Below are 9,162 nucleotides of genomic sequence, written 5' to 3'. Positions count from 1 at the left end.
GTTATGTCACCTTGGCAAACAATAATAAACTAAATAATATTTGTCTATTTATATATGAATGCCATTTTATAACATTTGTACCCTTAATTAACATTTGAGTCTCCTCATGATTTCTTTAAAAACTACTAATTTTACTTACCCATAGTATTTTTTCTCTGCTTGAGTTTGGGACACTTTTTTGCTCTTTTATCTCACTTTCTCCATTCACATGTGTATATGTATATATGTGTATATACATGCATACATATACATACCTATGTGTGTATAAGTTTTTATGTATGACTTTGCAAGCACTAGGAAGGTCAATGAGCATTTTCAGGATTGTGTGTGTGTATATTTCTATGGGTATCTTTCTGTGTGTATCGTGTGTGTGTGTGTGGGGGTGTGTGTGTGTGTGGGTGTTTGCTTGCCTGTCTCTCTATCCATAGTCTAATGTCATTACTTTATAGAGAAGGAAACTGACAAGTAACTAGGTAAAGTGACTTGTTAGGTAGCATAGCTAAATCACAGTGAAGTGTGGGAGTGACACCCAGGTCTCCTAATTTTTTTTTCATTTCATCAAGCACCCTGTCAGTATGACTACCTTTGCTTCACCCCCTCACCTTGACCCCTGGGGCAGCCTGAGTGCCCAATGTGTAGTGGTTGCAGCCACCTAGAAGAAGCTTTCTTCCTTGCTCTGGCTTCCATCCCTTCTCCCTACTCCCAGGCCACAAAAATGCTATGTGTCCTGGAAGAAAGCTTGGATGATCTGGGAGTCAAACTCTATCTGGTGAGATAGAGTAGGGCTTCTTAAATTTGTTTTATTTGTTTGATTTGGTTTGGTTTGGTTTGGTTTTTTGCAGGGGCAATGAGGGCCAAGTGACTTGCCCAGGGTCATACAGCCAGTAAGTGTGTGAGGCCGAATCTGACCTGAGGTCCTCCTGAATCCAGGGCCAATGCTTTATCCACTGAGTAACCTAGCTGTGTCCTTCTTAAAGTTTGTACACTCATGACCCCTTTTTACCCAAGAAATTCTTATGTGACCCTGAGTCTATAGGTATATAAAATAGGTATACATAACCTTTTACTGTGTCCAAATTATTGTGACCCCCACATTCAGTTATATTACCCCATATAGGGTTGAAACCCACAGTTTAAGAAGCTTTGAAATAAAAGACCATCAGACCATACCATCATGTTTACTATGTGTCCTAAATTCCTTTGGGCCAAAGCATTTGCCTTGCCTCTCTGGACTACACTCCCACAGGAACTATAATCCAACCTTCTGATAAGGACCCCAAACCTTGTCATCTATGCAGAACAATTCTTTTTTTATGTATCTCCCCTAATTTGGATGTTAGCTCTTTCAGAGCACAGATGGTCTTAATCTTCTTTTTTCCCTCCTTTTATATCTCCCATCTTTGACACATAGGAAACACTTAGTAAATACATTTTACAATCTTATTCTTTCATTCATAATTTCTTTTAGATGGGTTTTATTAAGATTTTTTTGGTTTTTGCCTCACTAAGATTCCTGGAAACACTCAGTGACTTTTCCAGGGATTTCTAGGTCATTCTATTCCTTAAAATAAAGAATAAAAATTAAGAAAAAATACTTGCTATATATATTGACCATTTCCAAAAATGTATACAGCATTTTGTTGTCATAGTCTCTCTCCTCTATTATAAAAATTGTACATTTCCTTATTTATTCTACTGGATCATTTCTGTTTTTTCAGTTCCTCAACTTTCAACTTCCCACAAACTTAATTTTGTAAAAATGTTAAATAATATACTGGTTTCCTTATTCAAATATTAAGCAATGTGTTCTTTAAATTAAGATAAGATATTTGTGAATTGATTTAATACTGGATGCTGATGTCTCCCCAGACATTTTAAAACCCAGGGTTAGACACTGGATGCTGCTTTTATAAGGCTTTATTTTGAAGTACAAAATGACAATAAAATGAATTTATACATTGGATTTCTAGCACCAAGATTTGACTGACTAAAAATATATATTTCTTGAAAGCAGAATTTAATTGGTCTGCATTAACTGGAAGCAAGTGAAATTTCATTACTAAATATACCATGTAAAATGTGCTACAGAGTCTCTGAGAAAATCAGATAATATCTTATGTTGATTAAATTTTTAGTTATATCACTATCTAATTTATGTCTAGACCAAATTTAATATGTTAATATCAAAGTCAAGTCAGGTGAGAATGCATGCTACTCTAAATAATTATTTTGTCAGTTTCAGGCCTGATTCATGCATTTGAAATGATACCCAAAGCTTGGAGGAAATACTGAAAATCTGTAATGTGGATTTCCAAAGAAAGCATAGGACAAAGTGATTGCTTTGGGAGATGTTAATTTGTTGTGGGAAATGTGACTGTGATCTGCTGGTGATGGTGTATAACAGTTTATTCAAAGGAGAAAGCAGTTATCAATGCTAGGAAGAGGGATGAAAATATTTAAATGAAGATTCTCAGAAAAGCACAGCATCAAAAAATTATGAATGTTTTGAGAAGAGCATATGATGAAAGACTTAGGGAGTAGCATTTTGTCTTTTGGGGTTTTGTTTTTGTTTTTGTTTTTAGCATGGTAATGTGGGTTGAGTGACTTGCACAGGGTCAAACAGCTAGTAAGTGTCAAGTGTCTTAGGTCAGATTATAACTCAGGTCCTCCTGAATCCAGGGCCAGTGCTTTATCCACTGCATCACTTAGCTGCTGCAGAGTAGCGTTTCAAAAGAACAAGGTAACAGAAGAAAAAAAAATGGTACAAAATATTGTAGAATGAGGAAAAAAAGTGTGTGTGTGTGTGTGTGTGTGTGTGTATGTGTAAGATTTTGTATGAATGTGTGTTTGTGTTTGTAATCTCTTGCATTGTGGTCCTACATTAACTATTTCCTCATTGAAGAAAATTTAGCACATCAAAAGAGAAGTCATGAAATCAGACAAATCTTAACTAGTATTTTAGACTTTGAAGCTCACTTGGTCCCCCAAAGGGAAACCCAAACATGATTGTGTTCATCAGATAATTAATAGAAACAAGTTACTCATGCATAGAGAAAAAATATATTTTATTACCCACACGATTCCAAAAACCATAGAAAATTTTTTAACTTTAAAAGACTATAAACTCCTCCAGAGAAAAGATTTTGTTATATTTTATCTTTGCTATCACAAAGCCTTGCATGTATTAAGAGATTAATAATGCGTCTTGAATTGCATTGGATTGAATAGAATAGAGTTTTATGGAAATTAATTTTCTTCCCACTGGTATTCAAAGCTGTATGCACCAATTTAAAAACTACAAGAGAGGCATAAAAAGAATACTTTGTATTGTAACATAGAAATAAACATCTCACAAATGGATTCTGTGACCTGAGTCCTATTGATTTTCCTGAGAGGATTATTTGGCTATGTAGAACCAAAGTATCCCAAATATAGATCTTTGTGTAATTAAACAAAATACAAGTACAGAGTCAGTCACCATATTTAAGACACATTAGCCACGAGAATACTGAAAAAAATAATTCACTTGTTTGCAAACTGCCATCTACAAATCATTTATGCTAGTTTGACCAAAAAAATCAACAACACCCTGAACACATTACTGTAGTAATTCACATTTATATGGGACTTTAATGTTTACAATTGGATATTTCACAACACCATGGCTATATTTGTATCCAAAATAGACACAGTCAACTTTTTGCTATAAAGCAACTTCAGTCCTGGGAATTATTAGTCTGTAAAATAAAATACAAGAAAAGAGAGAAAATTGAAATTGTTGCAACACATTTATATAGAACACTTCAGTCTTCATCAACTGCCTTTGATACAACAATCCTATGCCATAGGTAATGTAGAAATTGCTATCCCTACTTTTCAAATGAAGGAATCTACACTCAGCCTGAGAAAATGCAAATGATCACACAGCTCTCATGATTTAAAGCCAGATCAAGAACCCATTTCTCCAATTTCAGGCCTTTTTACTTTATGGCATGGTAAATTTTAGGACTGATGAATAAAACTTAACCCTCATTACTTTTTCTTTTATATGATTAGACTTCATTGGACAGCTTAGTGGCACAGTGGATTGAGTCCAGCCTGGAGTTAGGAAGATTCATCTACTAGCTGTCTGAATCTGGGCAAGTCACTTAATCCTGTTTGCCTCAGTTATCTCATCTGCAAAAAGAGTTTAAAGAAATGGCAAACCAATTCAGTATATTTGTAAAGAAATCCCCAAATGGGGTCATGAGGAGTAAGACATGATTGAAAATTGAAACAGCAAAAAAGCTTGGCTAATGAAGTCTACTTGGCTATAGCGGTTCTAACAATCTAAAGGCTGAACTTAGTGACCTTAGGGTGTAAACATTCATTTGGTGGTGATTTTGTAGGCAAGGATGGCCTCCTTCAGGTCTTACACATGGAAATCATGGTCCTGAGGAAGTGATATTTGGGGGCTTTGATGCAGAGAATCAGAACAGCTCCTGCCCAAGAACTGATAGCTTTGGTATCATCAGTCTCCATGTTCTTCAGCTTTTACTTTTTATAATTAGCAAAGTATGTTCTTATTTGAATAAACCCTATTCAGAAGATTGTATATCTGTGACCTGGGTTTCTTTTTGTGATTTCTGTACCATTTGTGGGATAGTGATAGGATTTTGGGGCTGGAATTGTTTTTCTTTTTTTTTCTTTTTTATTATGAAATAGAAAATCATAAAAAATCTTTGAGCATTTACATTCACAGTAAAAACAAGAAAATTGGAATTGTACATGAAACTATGAATCCTCTACAGGCAGATTGTTCATAATAATAATGATTATATATAATTTATACACATATATATACATATTATATATATAACTTAATGTGGTAGTATACACATTGCTGTACTATCTTCATTGACTCCTAAAACTTCTTATATTCTTTTCTGTATTTTTTTTTTTAGTGAGGCAATTGGGGTTAAGCAACTTGCCCAGGGTCACACAGCTAGTAAGTGTTAAGTGTCTGAGGCCGGATTTGAACTCAGGTACTCCTGACTCCAGGGCCGGGGCTTTATCCACTGTGCCACCTACCTGCCCCCCTTTTCTGTATATTTTTAAAGGTTTATTAATACTTTTTATCACTTCTATTTTTTGACATATTTGTTCTATTCCCTATTCCTATTCCTACCTATTCTCTACTCTTCACCCCCATTTTTTATATAAATATGTTATTATTTTCCACTTACATTTGGAGATAATTTTCAACATTTGTTTCCATTAGATTTCTAGTTTCAAATATTTCTCCATCCCTCCCCTCCCTACCCCCTACCCAAAACAGCAAGTAATCTGATATAGGTTTATATGTACAATCACATTAAACATATTTCTGCATTTGTCATGTAATGAGAGAAGAATCAGAGCAAAAAGGAAAAACCTCAAAAAACAAAAACAATAGAAATAGTATGGGTTGATCTGCATCAAGATTCAACAGTTCTTTTTTTATTCTGAATTTGGAGAGCATTTTCCATCATGAATCCTTTGGAACTCTCTTGGAACATTGTATTGCTGAGAAGAATCAAGTCTATCACAGTTGATCAACACACAATGGTGTTGATTTGTGTACAATGTTCTCCTGGTTCTGCTCATCTCACTCAGCACCAGTTCATGCAAGTCCTTCCAGGTTTCTCTGAAATCTGCCTGCTCATTGTTTCTTGCAGCACAGTAGTATGCCATTATATTCATATACCACCACTTGATCAGCTATTCCCCAGTTGATTGGCAGTCCCTCACTTTCTAATTCCTTGCCACCACAAAAAGAGCAGGTATAAATACTTTTGTACATGTGGGTCCTTTTCCCCTTTCCATGATCTCCCTGGGAAAAAGACCGAATAGTGGTATTTCTGGGTTAAAGGGTATGCAAAGCTTTATAGCCTTTTGGGCATCGTTCCAAACTGCTCTCCCAAATGGTTGGGTCAGTTCACAGCTCCACCAACAAAGTATTAGTATTCTGATTTTTCCACAGCTTCTCCAACATTTATTATTTTCCTTTTTTGACATATTAGCCAATCTGATAAGTGTCAGGTGGTACCTCACAGTTGTTTTAATTTGCATTTCTCTAGTCAATAGTGGTTTGGAGAATTTTTTCATATGGCAATAGATAGCTTTGATTTCTTCATCAGAATACTGCCTGTTCATATACTTTGACCATTTCTCAATTGAAGAATGACTTATATTCTTATAAATTTGATTTGGTTCTTGATATATTTTAGAAATGAGGCCTTTATCAGAAATACTGGTCATAAAAATTGTTTCCCAGCTTTCTGCATCCCTTCTAATTTTGGATGCATTGCTTCTGTTTGTACAAAACCTTTTTAGTTTAATGTAATCAAAATAATCCATTTTGCATTTCATAATATTCTCTATCTCTTGTTTGGTCATAAACTGTTCTCCTTTCCAAAGATCTGAGAGGTAAACCCTTTCTTCCTCTCTGAATTCACGTATGGTATCACCTTTTATGTTAAATCATGTACACATTTTGACCTTATTTTAGTATAATGTGTAAGATGTTGGTCTAAGCGTAGTTTCTGCCATACTCTTCCAGTTTTCCCAGCAGTTTTTATAAAGTACTGAATTCCTATCCCAGAAGCTGGAGTCTTTGGGTTTATCAAACAGTACATTTCTAAAGTCATTTACTACTGTATCTCCTGTGACTACCCTATTCCATTGATCCTCCACTCTATTTCTTAGCCAGTACCAGATAGGTTTTTTGTTTTGTTTTGTTTTTGTTTTTGTTTTTGTTTTGTTTTGTTTTTTTTGCGGGGCAATGGGGGTTAAGTGACTTGCCCAGGGTCACACAGCTAGTAAATGTCAAGTGTCTGAGGCCAGATTTGAACTCAGGAACTCCTGAATCCAGGGCCAGTGCTTTATCCACTGTGCCACCTAGCTGCCCCCAGTACCAGATTGTTTTGATGACTGCTGCTTATATAGGAAAGCTTCAGATTTGATGCAGCTAGCCCACCTTCCTGTGCATTTTTCATCATTTCCCTTGATATTCTTGACTTTTTGTTTTTCCAAATGAATTTTGTTATTATTTTTTCTAGCTCTATAAAATAATTTTTAGGTAGTCTGATTGGTATGGCACTGAATAAGTACATTAAATTAGGTAGAATTGTCATTTTTATTATATTAGTTTGGCCTATCCATGAGCAATTAATATTTTTCCCATTATTTACATCTGATTTGATTTGTGTGAAATGTGTTTTGTAATTGTGTTCATAGAGGTCCTGGGTTTGTCTTGGCAAGTAGACTCCCAAGTATTTTATGTTGTCCACCGTTACTTTACATGGAATTTCTCTTTCTATCTCTTGCTGTTGCACTTTGTTGGTCGTGTATAGAAATGCTGATGATTTTAACTGGATTTATTTTATATCCTGCAACTTTTCTAAAGTTGTTCATTGTTTCAAGTAATTTTTTAGTTGATTCTTTAGGATTTTCTAAGTATACCATCATATCATCTGCAAAGAGTGATAGTTTTATTTCCTCTTTGCCTATTTTTAATTCTTTTAATTCCTTTTTCTCCTCTGATTGCTAAGGCTAACATTTCTAGTACAATATTAAATAATAGAGGTGATAATGGACATCCCTGTTTCACCTCTGATCTTATTGGGAATGCCTCTAACTTATCTCCAGTACATATAGTGCTTGCTAATGGTTTTAGGTACATACTCATTATTTTAGGGAAAGCACCATTTATTCCTAAGCTCTCTCTGGTTTTTGCTTGTTTTTGTTTTTGCTTTTGTTTTTGTTTTTAAACTTCAGGGTTCATTTTATTGATCTTTTATAAAAAACAGGATTTTATTTGCCAGGAAGGATAGTGCCATCATACTTCTGCTGGAACCAGCACATGACTTCTTCTTTGCCAATTCTGTGTTTGGCCCCAATGCAGCCTGCCCTCTGTTTTTTGTCTGTAATGCTGAAACTGGGCCTGCCCAGCACCACATAGCAGTCCAAGACATAGATGCCAATGCTTGGGCCATATTTAATCCCCAGGTCAATATGCTCTTGGATCCCAAAGCCATAGTTATCCATGTCTGATAAGTTATTTTCCCTTACCTCATACTCTAGAATCTTTAGCCCCTTCTCCTGAATCTCTTCAGCTTTGGCTCCACAGACTGTAGAGTGAACTGCGATCTTCTCATTTCTCCTGATTCCAAAAGATCTGACAATATAGCAAGATTTGGAGAACACTGGGGTTTGGTCTGTGAGCTGCTCCAACACTTTGGCAGCCCTGGTTAGGCAATCCCCACTCTCCCCAATACAGATGTTGAGGCAGAGCTTTCAGATGTGCAGTTCCCACATGGGGTTTTCCTTTTCACCTTGATCTTGTGCCATGGTGGAAAACTAGAAGAGCAGCTCTCTAGTGTCTAGTGTTTTTATTAGGAATGGGTGCTGTATTTTGTCAAAAGCTTTCTATTGAGATAATCTTATGATTTTGGTTAGTTTTCTTATTGATATGGTTGATTATGTTAATAGCTTTCCTAATGGTGAACCAGCCCTGCATTCCTGGTATAAATCCCACCTGGTCATAGTGTATTATCCTGGTGATCACTTGCTGTAACCTCCTTGCTAATATCTTATTTAAGATTTTTGAATCAATATTCATTAGGGAAATTGGTCTATAATTTTCTTTCTCTGTTTTGGCTCTGCCTGGTTTCAGTATCAACGCCATATTTGTGTCATAAAAGGAATTTTGTAGAACTCCTTCTTCACCTATTTTTCCAAATAATTTTAATAATATTGGAATTAATTGTTCTTTAAATGTTTGGTAGAATTCACTTGTAAACCCATGTAGCCCTGTAGATTTTTTATTATGGAATTCATTAATAGCATGTTCAATTTCTTTCTCTGAAATGGGCTTATTTAAGGATTTTATTTCCTCTTCAGTTAACCTGGGCAGTTTGCATTTTTATAAATATTTATCCATTTCCTTTAGATTGTCAAATTTATTTGCATACAGTTAGGTAAAATATTTCCTAATTATTTCTTTAATTTCCACTTCATTGGTGTTGAAATCACCCCTATCATTTTTGATACTGGTAATTTGGTTTTCTTCTTTGTTTTTTTAATCAAATTAACCAATGGTTTTATTGTTGTTGTTGTTTTTTATAAAACCAACTCTTAGTT

The 9,162-nt window shown here is 35.1% G+C and overlaps 1 pseudogene; it reads right to left on the bottom strand.

The window, feature by feature from the left end:
- Window positions 1-7,833: 7,833 nt before the first annotated feature.
- LOC122729522 lies at window positions 7,834-8,370 on the bottom strand (annotated as a pseudogene).
- Between the last annotated feature and the right edge of the window lie 792 nt (window positions 8,371-9,162).

Source organism: Dromiciops gliroides, chromosome 5, assembly GCF_019393635.1.
Source record: "Dromiciops gliroides isolate mDroGli1 chromosome 5, mDroGli1.pri, whole genome shotgun sequence".
In the NCBI taxonomy this organism is placed as follows: Eukaryota; Metazoa; Chordata; class Mammalia; order Microbiotheria; family Microbiotheriidae; genus Dromiciops; species Dromiciops gliroides.
The sequence above is the reverse complement of the archived record's forward strand: the minus strand, read 5'-3'. Positions and strand labels throughout refer to the sequence as shown.